The sequence below is a fragment of the Pectinophora gossypiella genome, chromosome 10, assembly GCF_024362695.1.
Source record: "Pectinophora gossypiella chromosome 10, ilPecGoss1.1, whole genome shotgun sequence".
Taxonomy (NCBI): domain Eukaryota; kingdom Metazoa; phylum Arthropoda; class Insecta; order Lepidoptera; family Gelechiidae; genus Pectinophora; species Pectinophora gossypiella.
Window position 1 is genome coordinate 4,141,939 of NC_065413.1, and position 20,463 is coordinate 4,162,401.

Here is a 20,463-nt window from a genome sequence, read left to right on the forward strand (position 1 = left end):
CGCAGATGGCATTAACTACTTGGCCGGAAGGTGCACAACGGGCGCGTGAACCTACTATACAAAAAGTAATTGAAGATATAACAGTGCCTGGGTGTAATAAAAATTGACTGATTGTCAGAAAGTAAGATGATTCGTGCTTCGGAAGGCACTTTAAGCCGTTGGTCCCGGTTACATACTGATGTAAGTATGAAGCCGTTACATGAACCATGTCAGGGGCTCAATAATAAACCTGACACCAGGGATGACGAGGTAGGTAATTCACCTCACAACCCACACGATAGAAGAAGAAGATCTTAGTAAAGTCAATGAATGTGGACTAATGTAACAGATATATGATAAGCGAATAGAAGTGGTAGAGTTGGAAAAAGAAGGCCAGTATTCTGTGGTCTCTGTCTGCTTACAACGAAAAGTGTGTTGATCTTATAATTATTATGTATGTAGGTATGGTAACAGCCTCCGTGGTCTAGTGGTTAGAGCGTCGGGCTCATGATCTGGAGGTCCGGGTTCAATTTCCGATGGGGACATTGTCGAAATCACTTTGTGAGACTATTCTTTGTTTGGTAAGGACATTGCAGGCTTGAATCACCTGATTGTCCAAAAAAAGTAAGTTAATTCCGTGCTTCGGAAGGCACGTTAAGCCATTGGTCCCGGGCTACTAGCCCAAACATCTCTACCAACCCGCAGTGGAGCAGCGTGGTGGAGTATGCTCCATACCCCCTCCGGTTGATTGAGGGGAGGCCTGTGTCCAGTGGGACGTGTATAGGCTGTTTATGTTTTTGTATGTAGGTATGTGTAATTCGTAAAATCGCGGTCAATACCCACCTTAACATACTTACTTATCCTATTGTTTCGCGTGGGTATATCTCTTAGTTTGATTGGAACTCTTCAATTTTATTTTACGTATCCTTTGTTTACTGTTAATTTATTCAATTGTGATGGCCAGCGGGGAAGCAACTGTAGCTTTTGATTATAAAGGTAGAGAATTCAATAATCCTTTTTTTGTGATTGATCAGGTTCATTCGAGTTTCGGCATAGAATAAAGAATACGAATAGAACGGTAACTGTCCTCCCCGCGCGAATTCGTATCGGGCACTGATCTCACTCTGGGTCTTACTTTAGTCTTAAATAGATCTATCTCACTCGCACTTACGCGATAAGTGGCACACGGTAAGAATGAGATATTGTATGGAGTACTCGAGGTGTGATTTCGGTTAGTCATTGAAATGTACTTAGATCGAGAGTTCTTCGACAAGTTATCTTCTATAGAGTATTTCTGTCCAATATGATCTATTTTCATGTCAGGTTATTCATGAACAAGATTTTGTAGTGTCAGTTCCCGGTAGGTATGTTGGCTCGCATAGCTAGGTCATCATCATCAGCCCATTAACGTCCCCACTACAGGGTGTTAGTGACATCGCAAAGAATATTGAAGGGAATGATTCAGACCATCATTCTGAGTTAATATCAAGTGGCGTATAAACTATACTTACACCTCTCATCATCATCACCATCACCAGCCCATTAACGTCCCCATTGCTGGGGCACGGGCCTTCCCTATGGATGGATAGGGAGATCGGGCCTTAAACCATCACGCGGGCCCAGTGCGGATTGATGGTTATTAACGACTGCTAATGCAGCCGGGACCAACGGCTTAACGTGCTTTCCGAAGCACGGAGGAGCTCGAGATGAAAACTTTTTTTTTTGTGGTCACCCATCCTATGACCGGCCTTTGCGAAAGTTGCTTTACTTCAACAATCGCAGACCGAGCGCGTTAACCGCTGCGCCACCGAGCTCCTCATAGCTAGGTAATACAAACAAAAAACACAAAAAAGCGGCTCAAAATGTATTAACATAAGTAGTTTTCTTTGTAATAATTTGGTTTTTATAACTATTTTTGATACTTTATTAGGTTAATAATAATAATCAGTTATTTCAGAAATTAATTGCATACATTTTACAAATTATAATAGTTCATATTTAGGTCTATACAAGCATATTCTGTCATTTAGAATTAATCAATAAAATAATAATAAAAATAGTAATGGCATAATAAATTACAAAAATATTAAAATACAATACTGGACAGTGCTGGACCAAGATCATAGTCAGCCAATTGTTGCCTATTGATAAAACTGCTAGCTAACCAAGTTAAGTTACAGCCTGAAATGTTTTGCTAATTTTAAACATACTTAAGTACTCCAGATTTTTATGTTAGTTATCGAAGAGCTTTTGGCGCGCTCTATTTGTTCGACGAAGAAACGAATGTGAAAAAAGTAGTGAATTATATTCTTTTTGGAATGTCGTTCAAGGACGTATTATTCTTTAGTCTATAGTCCGAGGCAGATCCACAATAAGTAACACTTTAAAAATAAATACTTATAGCTTTATATGTACCTACCTATACGTATATATACTCTATTTCCGCTCAGCCGTGAACTACAAAAGAACGAATTTATTTACTAAACTACAACGTGTGTAAGGACCGATATAACCCAAATCAAGTAGATAACAGGAGAAATCTTTTACAGGACTTTTAATCCTCCATTCCTTCAGGAATAGAGGGTGTTCACACCCCACTATGGTTGACTTTAATGACTTTTCTTATGCGTAGGCACTTTTCTGATTTGATTTTTATTACATAAATATAAATATCCTATATACACCTACGTCCCACTGCCAGGCATGGGTTACTCAATCAACCTGAAGGGGTATGGAGAAAATGCATAGTGGTTAAAACAGTACGAAAAGCAAAAGGTTTCGTAGTGGTTGTTGACTAAAATAACGGCAACATTAAAATACCTTTTAAAAGGTAAAAAAATATTCTTATTTTTTATATTTTTCTTAAGTAAGTATGACTTAAAGACTTTGCTTTTGAAGTTTTTTATTATCGGAAGTGTTCGTAATGCATTGACTAAAATTACTATAATAAGTATACGAAGTGGACGAAACAATGTGCTTTTTATTACCTACTTACACTGTCTAGCAGGAGTAGTAGTGAAAGCATTGCAGCTGATGTGCTTAGAACAGTTCCTATGCACACAATTTAACAGTAGTTATTATTAAATAGAACACTACTTTAAACTACCCAAATCGCTACCTCTAGGCTGTGCGCTGGACGTGTTTTTCGCATGCACCCTGACTACCCTGAGCGAGGGACACAGATTGTCACGCATTGGGTGCCTTAAGATGGGCAAAGGCGTCGTGACAGACCCCGAAAGAGATGGCGGATGGCACGACGACCTTGATGCTGTGACTGGCGTACGCACAACTCCCGCGGATGGATAGATAGATAGATATAATCTTTATTTAGGTTTAAGACGTTACATAAATTTCTTAATATTAAAATTGAGTGATGGAGTGGCTGGAGTACGCACTACTCCCGCGGAGGGACTGGTTGGAGTACGCACAACTCCCGCGGAGGGACTGGCTGGAGTACGCACAACTCTCGCGGAGAGACTGGCTGAAGTACGCACAATTCCCGTGGAGGGACTGGCTGGAGTATGCACAACTCCCACGCCAAAAACGTAAGGAAGAAAGAGAGACCTTTGTCCAGAAATGAGATATTTCAGGCCATATTAAATTAAAAGCAAAATAAGTAGAATTTAATTTCTTCTTTTTCATTGCCTACCTCATTAAGGATTACGGGGATAAGCTTATATTATTAAATTATGAGCTGAATTTTTAATTCGTTAATTTTTTCAACATCGTGTGTTTATAAGGCCAAGGATATTACTTTATAAGTAATATAAATAAACACCTCTGCTTCAAACAAAAAAACACAAAATGAATGGGACAAGAATTAATTATGTTGTCTTCTGATTTCCGCTTAGATTTACAGCTTTATAGAATAGTATGCCTTTTGGTTTTTGTTTGTTTCCCGACCCCAGGGGAACAGAGTCATCTTGTCTTCCCTCCACTGGGACAATTCCTGTCCTTGCCGCGGTGATGGGCGCCTCTTACTTCAGTATGCCGGAGTGATACGGATAGGGCCCCAGACCTACGGGGTTATAGAACCCTTGCCCAGGGATATGGGTGAAGACCTTAATGGTTACAGAGGCGGAGATGGGAGCCATCGGAACGGCATGCAGCATGGAAGGGGCAAGGCACAGGGACTATAACCAGTTATTATTTAGAGGCGGAGGACAGGAGTCCTAGTACGGCTTTGAAATACACTAGTCTAGGCGCCATCCACTCGAAACCACTGCCCTATTTTTCCCTAAAAAGTACCATGAAGAATGCTACATCGACAAGAGTGTGACTCTTAACTTAATGATGAGAATACTATAACTAGGAATAGTTTATTACAACTAAAAATATTTTCTTTATTGGCTTTACGTAGGTGTTATTTTTCTTAGTCAAAATACGGAAGAAAGAATCGTCTTGATATTTATTTAATTTAAAGGAAAATATCTAGAGTGGGTAGAGAGAAAATGGAAAAAAAAAGGAAAGGTTGCTTAGCGCAGTAAGATAATACAGGTACTTATTAGGGGCTAAAAAGAAATAGAAAAAATGCTTAGAGATGAAAATGAAATGACTAAGGAACATACATTTTTCATTTTCTACGATACATACCTAATAATGGTCTTCTTCAGAATATTTCAAAAACAAATTTGGATTCTGTGATTTATTTAGAGCCAGACCTGCAATTCGAACCCGTGATATTACGATGGAAGTTACGCGTTCTCCGAAAAAAGCAATCACGAATTATTTTTACTTACTACACCTATACAATAGCTTCTGTGACATAGTGTGTTGAGCGTTGGGCTCACAATCTGGAGGTCCAGGTTCGACGGTTAAAGTCACTTTGTGGCTATCTTTTGTTTGGTAATGACATACAGGCTTGTATCACCTGATTGTCCAAAAGTAGGAGGCTTTTGTGTTTCGGAGGGCACGTTATGCGGTGGTCCGGCTATTAGTTGTACAAAACACCTGCACTAATCCACAGTGGAGCTGCGTGGTGTATCACGGGTTCGAATCCCGGCTCGAGTTTTAAACCACTGAATTCAATTTTGAATTTGAATTCTTTTGACTCTAGAGTTTCAATTTTAGTTAGGATCATAGATAAAATTGATATCATGTGGTTTTCAGAATTTGCGCCCGGATTATGGCAATAGGCTCGCCCCCAACTGTATGGGATAAACATGGCTGGCAAGGACTGGGTGAATAAACGTATTATATACGGCTGCCTACCCCTTGGGGATACAGGCGTGACGCTATGTTATGTGTAGTAGTTAACACTTTCCAGGACAGAACGTCTAATGACGTTCCGATTCCAAGGTGTCATACTATCTGTTATGTACAAACAATGACCCATGGTCTCTGCACGTGAAAGGGTTAAGTAGTACACTTTAGGACTCTGTTGCACAAACATATTAGACATTTAGTGAGACTTACAGTTCAAGTTGTCAAAAAAGTTAAAGTGACATGGTACCAAAGTGTATACATATTAATGCTCGTGACCGTAGGTGCGCAGATGATGATAATGTAAGTGTTATGACTGTTTGTATCAGATAGTTCTAAGTAAAACGTTATTTGATGTCGAGCTTATAATGTATTGTGACACAGTGTTCAGCCTACGTCAGCGCGTAGAGGGATTAGCTGCTTGACTGATTTTAGATAATTTGATAACTTTTGTTTGATAGATAAAATGCGTCATACATGCGCCCTGGCTCATGTAACGACTACTTACTTACCGTGAAACTTACTGTTGAAAGTAAGTACATATGTATATTTTTGCGATGGAAAATTCCACTTGATATTAACTCAGAATTATGGTCTAAATAATCCCCCTCAGTATTCGTTACGATACCAACCTCATCTACCCTGGTGTCAGGGTTATTACAGGCCCCTGACATGGCTCATGTAACGACTACATACTTATATCAGTAAGTAGTAACCGGAACCAACGGCTTAACGTGCCATCCGAAGCACGGATCATCTTACTTTCGGATAATCAAGTGATCAGCCTGTAATGTCATAATCAAAATAGGGATCACAAAGCGATTTTTGTGATATTTCCCCACCGGGATTCGAACCCGGGGTCTCCGGATCGTGAACCCAACGCTCAACCACTGGACCACGGATGCCGTTACGATGTCACTAACACCCTGTATTGCTTATCGTGGTATGCCGTCCACTAGATTCTCTCGTTACGTGAGCCATATCAAGGGCCATTGGCGGCTCAATAATAATCCTTATTTTTTTTGCTGAGGGCTATACAGGCAGTATTTCATGCACTGTATCACTGCGACCTTTTATAGTAATAAAGCATACATAAGAACCTAATTTTCTATCCAGTTATGTCAATTTATGGCTAGAGTTAGAGCATTGCTCGGCCTAATTCTAACCACGAATAGGCGTTGACAACGACTCCACGAACGGCGATTCCCGTTACGGTGAGTCTCTTTACGACGAGTGGCTTGACGGCGCCCGATTTTTTCTTTACAGTCACACCCCTGAAACTTGATATAAACATCTCGTTTTACGGAAACACTACGTTGATTGACGTTATTGTACACCCGTATCCGTGTATGTGACGTCTAACGCCCACACGATTGAAGAGTCAAGTAAGACCGACGGGGGTGAGGTAAATCTAGCTTAGCAACTGGTGGGGAGCGGAGAGTTACCGTTCTATTCGTAGTATTAATCCGTAGCGTAGTACCTCGCCCCAGTCTTCCTCAAAACTAGAGTGAATATGCGTTTACAATTTGTTTCTCATTGACATTCAGAATTTGCCCTTCAACTGTTTTAAGACAGTAGCTAAACAGAAACTTTGCAAAAAAGCTTATTATAAGGTTAGTGATTAACTGATTATTTAGAAGATATGAATGCAAGGGATTAACTGTCTGAGAACTGATATTAGGCAGCTAAATTACTCAATTGTTGTCATTTCTTCTCCTCAGCCATAACACCTTGCGAAATGACGTAAATTTAAAAATGTTACATTGAACTTCAACAAGTTTATATAATGATAATTACGTTCAATACATGATTGTGATTTCTGATTTCATCGCGACAGCGATTCCCAATACACGAAATAGTTATTCCACATTTTCTGCTGCTAACAGCATCTTCTTGACGTGTAGGTATTGTGTGACTAGCAATGTCGACGAATAGTAATCCGACACTAAACTTACACAGTGGTATGCTTTACACCGTAAGCTTCTTGTTTAGAACGAAAATCCGTAATGGAAAACAAAATACCTCTTCTTGATACTATTCGCCTTTTTGTAAGCTCCTTTTGAAATGTTTCAAATACGTAGGTATTCATTCATTCTTCATGATATTCAATTCCTCACATATTAACATAAGCTGACGACTATAATCCCAATTGCGTAGCCAGAGGTACATCCACCGCAAGATGAACTAAGTATCCTCACCTCACCGAGCTTTCTGTTAAACCAACGTTACGGGTGGTGAGCCGTATTGTCGCCTATAATTGCCCTTTTTTTGACGTGACTTATTGTAGATTTGCCGCAGATGGCATTAACTTCTTGGCCGGACAAATGGGGAGCGCTGAAGGCTCTCACCCAGTACAACGTTTTAGACAACAGGCCTGAGGGTGCCCAGTTGGGCGCGAACCTCGGCTCAGGGCGTCGTCTGAGAGGAAGAATATTTGAAAGGAACCTATAATTGCCGATCCATTTGTGTGTGTTGAATTCGTAAATCCTAAGAATATGAATATGGAAATGTTTGTGACAGATTGTGACGGGTCAAGGATAAATTATAAAATGTCAATCTAGAAATAGAATCCAGTCTAAGATGTTCAAAAATCAATCTCATTTAACTTTTTGACTTATTTTCGAATTTTAATTACGAATTAAGTAAGAATGAGAAAAACGTTTGAGCGCTTTTATTGATGACGACTCCAAACAAAACTTTCGTTTAGACTTTTGATGTTTCGTAAAAAGTATCTCATTAGACCAGGTTGTCAAGTAGCGTATTGGTGACTTTCAATTGGTCAATTTTTAATTCATGGCCGGGCTTTAAAACCTGGCGCCTTAGCCAAGTTGCAAACGATTATGACAATCAATAGTGAGGGTGACAAAAATATTTAAACTACGTAATTATGTATTACTCGTAATATTTAATTGGTTGATGAGGTAGGTAATTCACCTCACAACCCACACGATAGAAGAATATTTTAGTACTTAGTTTATTATATTTCGTCGAAAGACAAAACGTGACGTGGGTAGGCGAATCACGAGTCTAAAGTGAAAATGGGCCAGACACTTGGCTAGACGCGAGGATGGTCGGTGGACAAAAGACGTCACAGAATGGTGGCCACGAGACGGAAAAAGGTCAGTGTATAGACCAGCCTCCGTGGCCTAGTGGTTAGAGCGTTAGGCTTACGATCTGGAGGTCCGGGTTCGATTCCCGATGGGAACATTGTCGAAATCACTTTGTGAGACTGTCTTTTGTTTGGTATGATTCAAGACTTTTCAGGCTTGAATCACCTGATTGTCCGAAAAGGTAAGATGATTTCGTGCACGGCACGTTAAGCCGTTGGTCCCGGCTATTAACCGTAACAAAATCACCTCCATCAACCCGCATTGGAACAGCGTGGTGGAGTATGCTCCATACCCCCTCCGGTTAATTGAGGAGAGGCCTGTGCCCAGCAGTGGGACGTATATAGGCTGTTTATGTTATAGACCAGCGGCCCCGTGGTCAGATGACACCGTTGCAACGGCGGGAAAGTTGTCAATGAGGTTAGCGCAGGACCGGAAAGAGTGGTGCAAAATGGAGGAGGCCTATATCCCGCAGCGGGATAACGCGGGCTGATTGATGATGATGATAATTTACTAACTAACATACCTAAGTTGTATAGACAATATGTTATTATTTTAAATAGTAATCTTTTTTTTTCTCACTGTAAGAGATGTCAATGAGGATAAAACTAAAAGCTCAAATGTAGGCGGCATCATTGTTGAGTGTTCCTAAATTTTGACAGATGTCCATACTGCCCAGCTATAACTCGTGATAAATTGCTATAAAATGTCGAGCAACATGGAGTGAATCCCGTCTGAACGATGAGTTACTAATAAGAAAAGCCATCAGTTGAAAAAATGCAGTTTTAATTGAAAATAACCTTTTCTAAATTTTCTTCTTTCCGATCTTTAGGGAATAAATAAATATATTTAACAATGATTTTGTAGGTAAACGCCGCGCAGTTTTTAATGTAAAAATATAACCAAAACAATATATTTTTTTTTTTAATGAAATAGTATGGAAAACTGACTAAATTTAAGAACACTCAACAGTAGCGACACCTCATGGGAGAAATAAGCAGCTTTTCACCTCATTCTGGAATGGATATCGCCCACCTATCTGCATTAACTTAGGTGATAGGGAAAATATCCGATCCGAATATACCCACTGCATTCTATTTCTGACAAGAAATATATTGTACCTACTTAATGCATTTTTGTAGGTAGGGATATGTTACGTTAAGCCGTTGGTCCCGGTTACTATTTACTGAGCAATGTCAGGGGCCGTTGGCGGCTCAATAGTAATCTTGACACTAATCACGACCCACACGATAGAAGATTCATTCGTTTTCCAACATAAAGTATTTTAAAATCATATCTGTTCATCCCGGTGGGATAAATACATTCTTATTAGAGAACATTTCACAACTGATGAATCATTTTATAAAGAACACAATTATAATGATAAGTGTTCGGTCTTCAAGCTAATAATAAAAACGACTTGAAAGAAAGAAAGAAACGAACTTGAGGAACTTGTTCTTACTACTATATTTTGCTCATTGTACATCCTAATTTATTTTATTTTCTATTTTACCGAGCCTGAATCTACCCACATTTTTTGTTTCTATTACTTATATTATTTTGTATCGATCACCTTTTTATTTGCCTAGGGCGTTTACGTTTTGATATTTCCTGTCTCATATTTTGTTTCTGAGAGTGACGTTTTCAATTATTAGAATAATGAAGGTAGAATGAGATCTTGGAACTTTGAATTTGATCAACGTTTGGGTTCTTACGCAGTAAACTACCCAGTGTAAAGTACCCAACTGTAATTGGTAAGGGAACTAATGGGTGTATTTATCTAAGTTTGAATTATAAGATTATTCCTGGAAGGTAACTCGTGGGACTGCGCCTAGAGCGAGACAAGAAAAAATATAGAAGCCACCCACCATCCCGAACATTTAGTAGAAACCGTTCAGTTTCCGTAAAGACCGTTCAGCTGCTTATGAACTAATCTAATTAGCGCAGTGTAGAGACCCATCCCGACTCCGTACGGATAGTGTATTATATAAGTAAGAAGACGATATACCTTTAAAAATAAATATTTTTTTATACAAACTTACACCCCCTATTTCACCACTATGTACCACGGGTTGTTTTGAGGTTTTTAATGAGGATTCAATGGTGTAATACACACTCGTACACACTCGTCCTGGCTTGACAAGAGCTGCGCGTTCAAGTCCAGTCTGAGTCATACTTTTTATGACTCAGAAATCAGAATCATTTATTCAACGTAATTATCATGGATAAACTTGTTGAAGGTCAATGTAACATTTTTGAATTTATGTCATTTCGTAAGGAGTTATGGCTGAGGAGAAGAAATGACAAGAAACTGCAACAACAACACGTCTTTTATATGAATGAACATTACAGGTTATTTAATAACTAGAGGAACACATTCAATACCAGACATTTTTATCATTTAGGTAATCATTAATCTTATCTTTTATCTTAGCTTTTTTACATAAAGTAAGCTTCACATGATTTTCTGACAAATTTAAAATATTATCTGGTATTTTATTGTAAAAACGTATACATAACCCCAAAAAAATGGATTTAATTTACTTAATCTACAATTTTGAATATAATACTTTCCCTAAGTAGTGAGTGCAAAATAACAGAATGTTCTATGCGATCATTTTGAACTACTTAATACAGTAATTTTGCGCAACTTACGCTCCCTTTGCGCTATAATTAGGACTCAAACGAACTTACCTGTTAAGTGATGTTTGATTCCAATTATGCGAGGGTGTCAACCGAAGACGATTACATATTTACTTGCAGCAGTACATGAGCATGTACCATCTTCATCACACATTTAGAGTAAGCCTAGAAAGAAAACTATGATCTCCCGTCTCACTCCCGCCTCGCCTAGCGGCCCATGCGTCCCGATCATTATTTAAGAGTTAAAGGATTTTGTGACGTAATTCATGAACATTTTATTACAATGTTTTTGGGATTTGGGTGGGTTGGAACGATGTAATCGTCTTCGGTTGACACCCTCGCATAATTGGAATCAAACATCACTTAACAGGTAAGTTCGTTTGAGTCCTAATTATACTTCAGGTGTCAACCGAAGACGATTACATATTTACTTGCAGATGTTTAGAGTAATTTCATTTAACTCCATTAATATATGTCCCATATAGAGTATAATAAATAAAATGTTCAAATCAGCAAGTGAACACAAATTTTCGTTGTGTAATGGAATGAAATGATTACGTATATCTAATGGAATACAAAGGTGTACATATATCGCGAACATAGTTATTAAATAAATACAAATAATTGTAAATAACCTTCATAACGTTAATTGTGTATAGCAATAAGAAAATCATCTTGATTAATTAGTACTACTCCTCAGCAATAATATTTAAGGAATACGTTGGATGTATCATTCCATCCGGCCTTGCGAAACACGTCCAGATTGAAGCCAAGATCTGTGTGCGGAAGATGTCGATGCAGTCCTGGTACAAATAGAGTTATATTTATGCCACTGACCTGCATTTTTTTTTTAATTTAACGCGCGATTTTCTGGGTTTTCGACTTTATTATGAGTTTTACGTATTGTTAGGAAGAGGGTAGTCATCCTATCTACTTTGTCATGATTGACGGGGTCTTGCTTAAGTGCATAAATGCCGGACAAATGCTTGGCTTTTCTCGAATAAATGACAATCTGATATAAGATTGGCAAACTCCGGGTCTCCACGTCTTAACTAAGTCGGTAATTTAAATAACAATTAAACTAATAGCCTGCCTCTACATCCGTTAAGCAGAGACAATACATAGAAGAGCGCAAGTTTTATATGTGAGATTTGGTAGTGGTACAGCATATTAGATATAATTTAAGACAATGTTGGTGTCCCAAATTGCATTGTATTTGGGCTGAGTTGAATTAATTCTGTATTATATTTGCCCTACATGAAACAGTTAACACCATCATTTACTGTAACGCTAGTACATAAAACAATCGATCGAGCCTGATCTATATAAGTTTAAACAACTATAGTTCGCACCATCACATTACTGTATTGATTAAATATTTTTGCGCAAAGAGGAGTCTAGTCGCACGCCTCGCTTGGTCAAAGATTCCCTGATAACCCGCTGCCACTAGGGCTAGGTCCGAATGTAGTGGGTGACGTTCTCCAAAAGGGGAATCTCGCAAAAACTCGTCAGGTCCCAAAAAAAATATATACGGTCGAATTAAGAACCTCCTCGTTTTTTGAAGTCTGTAAAAAATATATATTTTCGATATAACAAGCGTTGACCACAGAGGGTACCATGGCTGAGAAGGCCATTTAGGTACAATTAAAATACCCTTTGCTTTACCTGTAATAATTTTGTCTAATACTTTAGAAATTCAGTTAAATTATACCTCTTGGCATTGTAGCGAAACCTCTCCGTCTTGCAAATTCAACTGTTCGGCCATCGTTGAATTTAAAATTGTATTTTTTCAATTCGTCCAGAGTGAAGCTTGTTATCGCCTCAAAACTCGCCGCTGAATTGATTTCTTAACTTGTCCGTTTGGCCTTATATACCAAACGGCTATCATAATGAATGCCCGCCGCCGCCGCCACAGAGCAAAATGGCGGGAAAGATAATGGATGTGGCATATATACACAGATACGCGCTTCGCGCGTTAATCTTAGTGTTAATATTAATGCCACATCCATTATCTTTCCCGCCATTTTGCTCTGTGGCGGCGGCGGCGGGCATTCATTATGATAGCCGTTTGGTATATAAGGCCAAACGGACAAGTTAAGAAATCAATTCAGCGGCGAGTTTTGAGGCGATAACAAGCTTCACTCTGGACGAATTGAAAAAATACAATTTTAAATTCAACGATGGCCGAACAGTTGAATTTGCAAGACGGAGAGGTTTCGCTACAATGCCAAGAGGTATTGCCAGTCTCAAGCGACGACGAACAGTATCGGACTGGATCACTATTCAAAAATTACAAGGAAAATCATCAGGAGGAAACAATGGAGAATACTCAAGCGATTCTGGAAGTGCCCAAAAAGAAGAAGCAAGTGAAAGTAAGCGCTCAAAAAACATAGAATCCATGTTAAACTCAACTGTAGCTTCAGCATTAGTAACAGTATAAACAGCACTATTTAAAAAAAATGTTGTATCCGTGCCAGGATTTAAAGCGGGTGTTGCCAAAATTCCCAGATGTACTTGTGGTTGATTTCTAAATGTAGCGTGTTGACCACCCAATGGATCGACGTACACATATGCGTCAACGGACTGGTAATAGTTGTTTGAAACTCTGTTTATATAGTCGAATGAGGTTGATTCTGTAACACGATCACATGTTAATAAACCACGTATATTAGCATCTTCTGATATTTTTAACTCTTGAGGTAGTGTATGTTTGTATAGTATTCGATTGGTTTTAATGTCATCTGCAAAACCATCTTCCTTATTATATTATATATAGCTGGAGACCCACTGACTGACTGACTGACTGACTGACTGACTCACTGACATAATTGTTCTCCCAGAAGGAGCGTCGGGGGGTCAAAATGATGTATGGGGGGTGTGATCGGGACCTCCCGGTGAGTATGGGAAAAATCCCAAATCTTGGAAAACTGCTCCTCATCAGGGAGACGCTCTACAGTCTGGCGCGACTATTATACCTGGATCATTTTTTTTTTCGCAAAACCTATTTAAATCTTGGTCAAATTCTATTGTGGGTGAAAAAAAATCAAAATGGCGGAAAAACAAGATGGCCGCCATACAAAATTTAGTTTTTCCGGAAAATGTCTCAAGGGTAAAAATTGTGTATGGGAGTGTAATCGGAGTGTCTTGTTGAGTATGGAGACACTTCTCTTTCTTCAAATCTGCTCCGCATCAGGGAGACACCCTACGGCCTGGCAAAACTATCGCACCTGGAACGATTATTTTTTCACAGAACCTATTTAAATCTTAATCAAATTCTATCGTGAGTGAAAAAAAATCAAAATGGCGGAAAAACAAGATGGCCGCCATACAAATTTTTAGTTTTTCCTTAAAATGCCTCGGGGATAAAAATTATGTATGAGGGTTTTGATCGGAACGTCATGTAGAGTACGGGTATACTTCCAGGTTTTCGAAAACTGCTCCGCATCAGGGAGACACCCTAAGGCCTGGCAAAACTATCGCACCTGGAACAATATTTTTTTTCACGAAACCTATTTAAATCTTGGTCAAATTCTACTGTGGGTGAAAAAAAATCAAAATGGCGGAAAAACAAGATGGCCGCCATACAAATTTTTAGTTTTTCCTGAAATTGCCTCTGGGATAAAAATTATGTATAAGGGTTTTGATCGGAACGTCATGTAGAGTACGGGTATACTTCCAGGTTTTCGAAAATTGCTCCGCATCAGGGATACACCCTACGGCCTGGCGAAATTATCGCATCTGGAACTTTTTTGTTTTCAAGAAACCTATTTAAATCTTAGTCAAATTTAATCGCCAGTGAAAAAAAAACAAAATGGCCGAAAAACAAGATGGCCGCCATACAAAATTTTGTTTTTCCAGAAAATGTGTCAGAGCTAAAATTGATGTATAGGGGTGTGATCGGAACGTCATCTTGGAAAACTGCTCCGCATCAGGGAGACACCCTACGGCCTGGCAAAACTATTGCACCTAGAACTTTTTTGATTTCACGAGACCTATTTTAGTCTTGGTCAAATTCTATCGCGGTAAAAAAATGGCGGGAAAACAAGACACGCGAGCAGCTTGCTGCGAGCGAACCACGCGACATCTAGTTATAATCTATAATTATAGCTTTTTTTGTAGTTTTTAAATACCCGTTTTTTGGATGGTATTCATAATTAATAATTGGTGAACCCATAGTTTTATTTATCATTGCAGTTGTTAAGACTTGATCAATACGATAATTTTGAAATGTATCTACATTCAATCCTTTAGGAGAGTTTTTATTATATAAAAGACAACAATACCAATTCAAATGTCTAGGTATTTCCATAGCACCGACTGGTAAATACATAGCTCGATAATATTCTTCCAAAGGTTTTTCGTTTAATCCTTCTACTTGCATTGGTTCTGTAGCTTTTAATTTATAACTACGATTTTCTATGAATAATTTATTATTTAAACCAATACAATACTTTGCTATTGGTATATATTCTGTAGTCGCAGTACCAGACAAAGTAGTACCATGATCAAATGAAGTTCTAGTACCCATAAATTGTATATTAGCCGTCACTTTTACAATTTTCGATGTGGCTGGTAAAGATAAAAATTCCTGCTTTGATAAATAAAATGGTACCCAATCGACAGGATAATATGCATATGGTGTACACATACGAGAAATACTCTTTTTAAGAGAAATTGTCGTGTGTGCCACACCATATGTATATTTAAACCATCTTTTACGGAATGTAATATGCATTAATTTATTTTGTATTATCGGTGGTATCGTTGTGATCCCGGTCTCAGCGGCACCTGCTCCAACACCTCCTCTGCCACCTCCATCTCCTCCAACGGTCTGTATCTCCATAGGCGCAGCACCGCCGGTAGCCACCGAGGATGACGTTGGCATTCCCGGCGCATTATTCTGAATATCAGCCATATTGAAATCAAGATCAGCGATATCGTCAAATAATCCCGCAAAGATATCTTCACCGTCACCGTCGTTATTTGGTCGTTGTCGTTTGGACTCGGGTCCTTCGTCGGGTCTGGTATCGGTGGAATTATTGGCACTTGTCGACGCAACCGGTTCATTGGCTTGTAATCCACCTCTATTGAACCAAGTATCGTTAAATGCTTTAAATACTCTAGTTCCTTTTGGTGATTTTTTGAATGCGTTAAAGGGATTGCCTCCGGCACTTACTAATTCCTGTTTTTCTTGTCTTGATAATTTTTTGTATTCACGTGAATAGGCACTTTGCAATTGTGACCAATAGCCACCACGTTGCCCACCTTGTGGCATAGTTGAACTGATTAATAATCTCAATTTCGCGCCTTTTTATACTACATATGACGTCATATGCATATTTACTTAGGCAAACCTCGCCGCTGAAGATATTCACTAACTTGTAAATTTATTTCTTCAAATTTACGTTATCATAATGAATGCCCGCCGCAGCCGCCACAGAGCAAAATGGCGGGAAAGATAATGGATGTGGCATATATACACAGATACGCGCTTCGCGCGTTAATCTTAGTGTTAATATTAAGCCACATCCATTATCTTTCCCGCCATTTTGCTCTGTGGCGGCGGCGGCGGGCATTCATTATGATAACGTAAATTTGAAGAAATAAATTTACAAGTTAGTGAATATCTTCAGCGGCGAGGTTTGCCTAAGTAAATATGCATATGACGTCATATGTAGTATAAAAAGGCGCGAAATTGAGATTATTAATCAGTTCAACTATGCCACAAGGTGGGCAACGTGGTGGCTATTGGTCACAATTGCAAAGTGCCTATTCACGTGAATACAAAAAATTATCAAGACAAGAAAAACAGGAATTAGTAAGTGCCGGAGGCAATCCCTTTAACGCATTCAAAAAATCACCAAAAGGAACTAGAGTATTTAAAGCATTTAACGATACTTGGTTCAATAGAGGTGGATTACAAGCCAATGAACCGGTTGCGTCGACAAGTGCCAATAATTCCACCGATACCAGACCCGACGAAGGACCCGAGTCCAAACGACAACGACCAAATAACGACGGTGACGGTGAAGATATCTTTGCGGGATTATTTGACCACATACACAGATACGCGCTTCGCGCGTTAATCTTAGTGTTAATATTAAGCCACATCCATTATCTTTCCCGCCATTTTGCTCTGTGGCGGCGGCGGCGGGCATTCATTATGATAACGTAAATTTGAAGAAATAAATTTACAAGTTAGTGAATATCTTCAGCGGCGAGGTTTGCCTAAGTAAATATGCATATGACGTCATATGTAGTATAAAAAGGCGCGAAATTGAGATTATTAATCAGTTCAACTATGCCACAAGGTGGGCAACGTGGTGGCTATTGGTCACAATTGCAAAGTGCCTATTCACGTGAATACAAAAAATTATCAAGACAAGAAAAACAGGAATTAGTAAGTGCCGGAGGCAATCCCTTTAACGCATTCAAAAAATCACCAAAAGGAACTAGAGTATTTAAAGCATTTAACGATACTTGGTTCAATAGAGGTGGATTACAAGCCAATGAACCGGTTGCGTCGACAAGTGCCAATAATTCCACCGATACCAGACCCGACGAAGGACCCGAGTCCAAACGACAACGACCAAATAACGACGGTGACGGTGAAGATATCTTTGCGGGATTATTTGACGATATCGCTGATCTTGATTTCAATATGGCTGATATTCAGAATAATGCGCCGGGAATGCCAACGTCATCCTCGGTGGCTACCGGCGGTGCTGCGCCTATGGAGATACAGACCGTTGGAGGAGACGGAGGTGGCAGAGGAGGTGTTGGAGCAGGTGCCGCTGAGACCGGGATCACAACGATACCACCGATAATACAAAATAAATTAATGCATATTACATTCCGTAAAAGATGGTTTAAATATACATATGGTGTGGCACACACGACAATTTCTCTTAAAAAGAGTATTTCTCGTATGTGTACACCATATGCATATTATCCTGTCGATTGGGTACCATTTTATTTATCAAAGCAGGAATTTTTATCTTTACCAGCCACATCGAAAATTGTAAAAGTGACGGCTAATATACAATTTATGGGTACTAGAACTTCATTTGATCATGGTACTACTTTGTCTGGTACTGCGACTACAGAATATATACCGATAGCAAAGTATTGTATTGGTTTAAATAATAAATTATTCATAGAAAATCGTAGTTATAAATTAAAAGCTACAGAACCAATGCAAGTAGAAGGATTAAACGAAAAAACTTTGGAAGAATATTATCGAGCTATGTATTTACCAGTCGGTGCTATGGAAATACCTAGACATTTGAATTGGTATTGTTGTCTTTTATATAATAAAAACTCTCCTAAAGGATTGAATGTAGATACATTTCAAAATTATCGTATTGATCAAGTCTTAACAACTGCAATGATAAATAAAACTATGGGTTCACCAATTATTAATTATGAATACCATCCAAAAAACGGGTATTTAAAAACTACAAAAAAAGCTATAATTATAGATTATAATAAGGAAGATGGTTTTGCAGATGACATTAAAACCAATCGAATACTATACAAACATACACTACCTCAAGAGTTAAAAATATCAGAAGATGCTAATATACGTGGTTTATTAACATGTGATTTGATTTCTTAACTTGTCCGTTTGGCCTTATATACCAAACGGCTATCATAATGAATGCCCGCCGCCGCCGCCACAGAGCAAAATGGCGGGAAAGATAATGGATGTGGCATTAATATTAACACTAAGATTAACGCGCGAAGCGCGTATCTGTGTATATATGCCACATCCATTATCTTTCCCGCCATTTTGCTCTGTGGCGGCGGCGGCGGGCATTCATTATGATAGCAACTTGTCCGTTTGGCCTTATATACCAAACGGCTATCATAATGAATGCCCGCCGCCGCCGCCACAGAGCAAAATGGCGGGAAAGATAATGGATGTGGCATTAATATGGTTAGAGAAAGAAAGCTATTTGGAATAGGAAGCACTTGGACAAGTACTAAATTGGGCTTTAACATCTTAAAATATTCTTCCGTTAGTCAAAGTCGTTAATCAAAGTTTTAACTACGCAGTGAGGTTTTCCTGTGACAGCTTTCACAGAGAATCCGTATTCCGCAGATATGCGATATTAAACACCCTCAACAAGAACATAAATGATACAATTAAGGACACAAAAATTGTCGAGAACCTTTTTTGGCTCCAATTTGGCCGACCATTTACGGACATCAAAAGCCATTACAAACACGGCCTCAGAAAAGCCAGCTCGCATTCGGGCGTCACCAGCTACCCAACCACAGAGAGAGGCTTTAAACTCGGGGGGGACTCCGCGAGCACCGGCCAGCCACCACGGTAAGCCCCTGCGCACCGCCGGCCACCGTCAACGAGCCACCGTTTATTCTAGACGATGTACAAGTACCTGTCGCTGGACGATTAAAATATTTTTACTCGAAATGGCCTGATCTTACTGACGACCACAATATTTTAAACTGGCTCAAAGGGTATCCAATACCGTTCAAAGAAGTATCTGTACAGATAGTGCTACGTAAAAATAATGCTTGCAATTCCCAGTCTCAAATTGCTATAAATTGTCATAATTGATAAATGCATTGTTGATTTAATAGCGTTGAAATTGATTTCAACTTGCTCAGCCGAACGGACAACACATGTTTATATTAAACTTAAAACGACTTATATAGAAGACTGTCGCACTGTTATGAATTTATTACAACGTAACTATTACTTGTATGGGTTCTATTGATTTACAAGACACTTGTTTTGTAATTTCATTCAGTTCATAAAAAATATAGTAGGATGTTATATTTTGAATGGAAATCGCAATTGGATGAGTTTAATTTTCTCCCATTTGGCCTATGCACTGCACCATACGTATTTATGAAATTATTAAAACCTGTTTTGTAACATTTACGTTCATCTGGATTACTGTCAGTAGCTTATCTAAATGACCTACTGGTAATGAACTGATTGATCTATATGACCAAATTATAATGATATTATTATAGTGGTCGATCATACAAAGAATGTTTAATAATATCACCACAACCAAAGAATTTCTGAAGTCCTTGGGCGTTATAATAAACACTAAGAAAAGTGTGATGTGACTATTGTGTGAATACACACAAGTTTTATGTATCATTTTTGATACGAATCATATAACTAGGTATTAATTTACCGATAGAAAAGAAAATACGTATGAAAAATAAAGCTACAGAGTTGATAAGAAAATATAATTGCAATATTAGACGTTTCGCTGAATTCATAAGCTTGTTGACTTCAGCATACTCGGCTGTAAGTTATGGCTGGGTTTACACTAAATTATTTCAAGGTGACAAATTCTAAGCACTAAACTACACTGATGTCTATATTAAACAAATGAAAATTGGATCGTTCTTAAAAACGATTTTCTGAGGTAAATAAAAATAATAAGTAAATAAAAAATTTAATTGCGCTTTTGTTCATTCCGTAAAAAAAAAAAAACAATTATTGTTTGGAAATATTCAGTGACACTTGAGATACTGCATGCAGTAT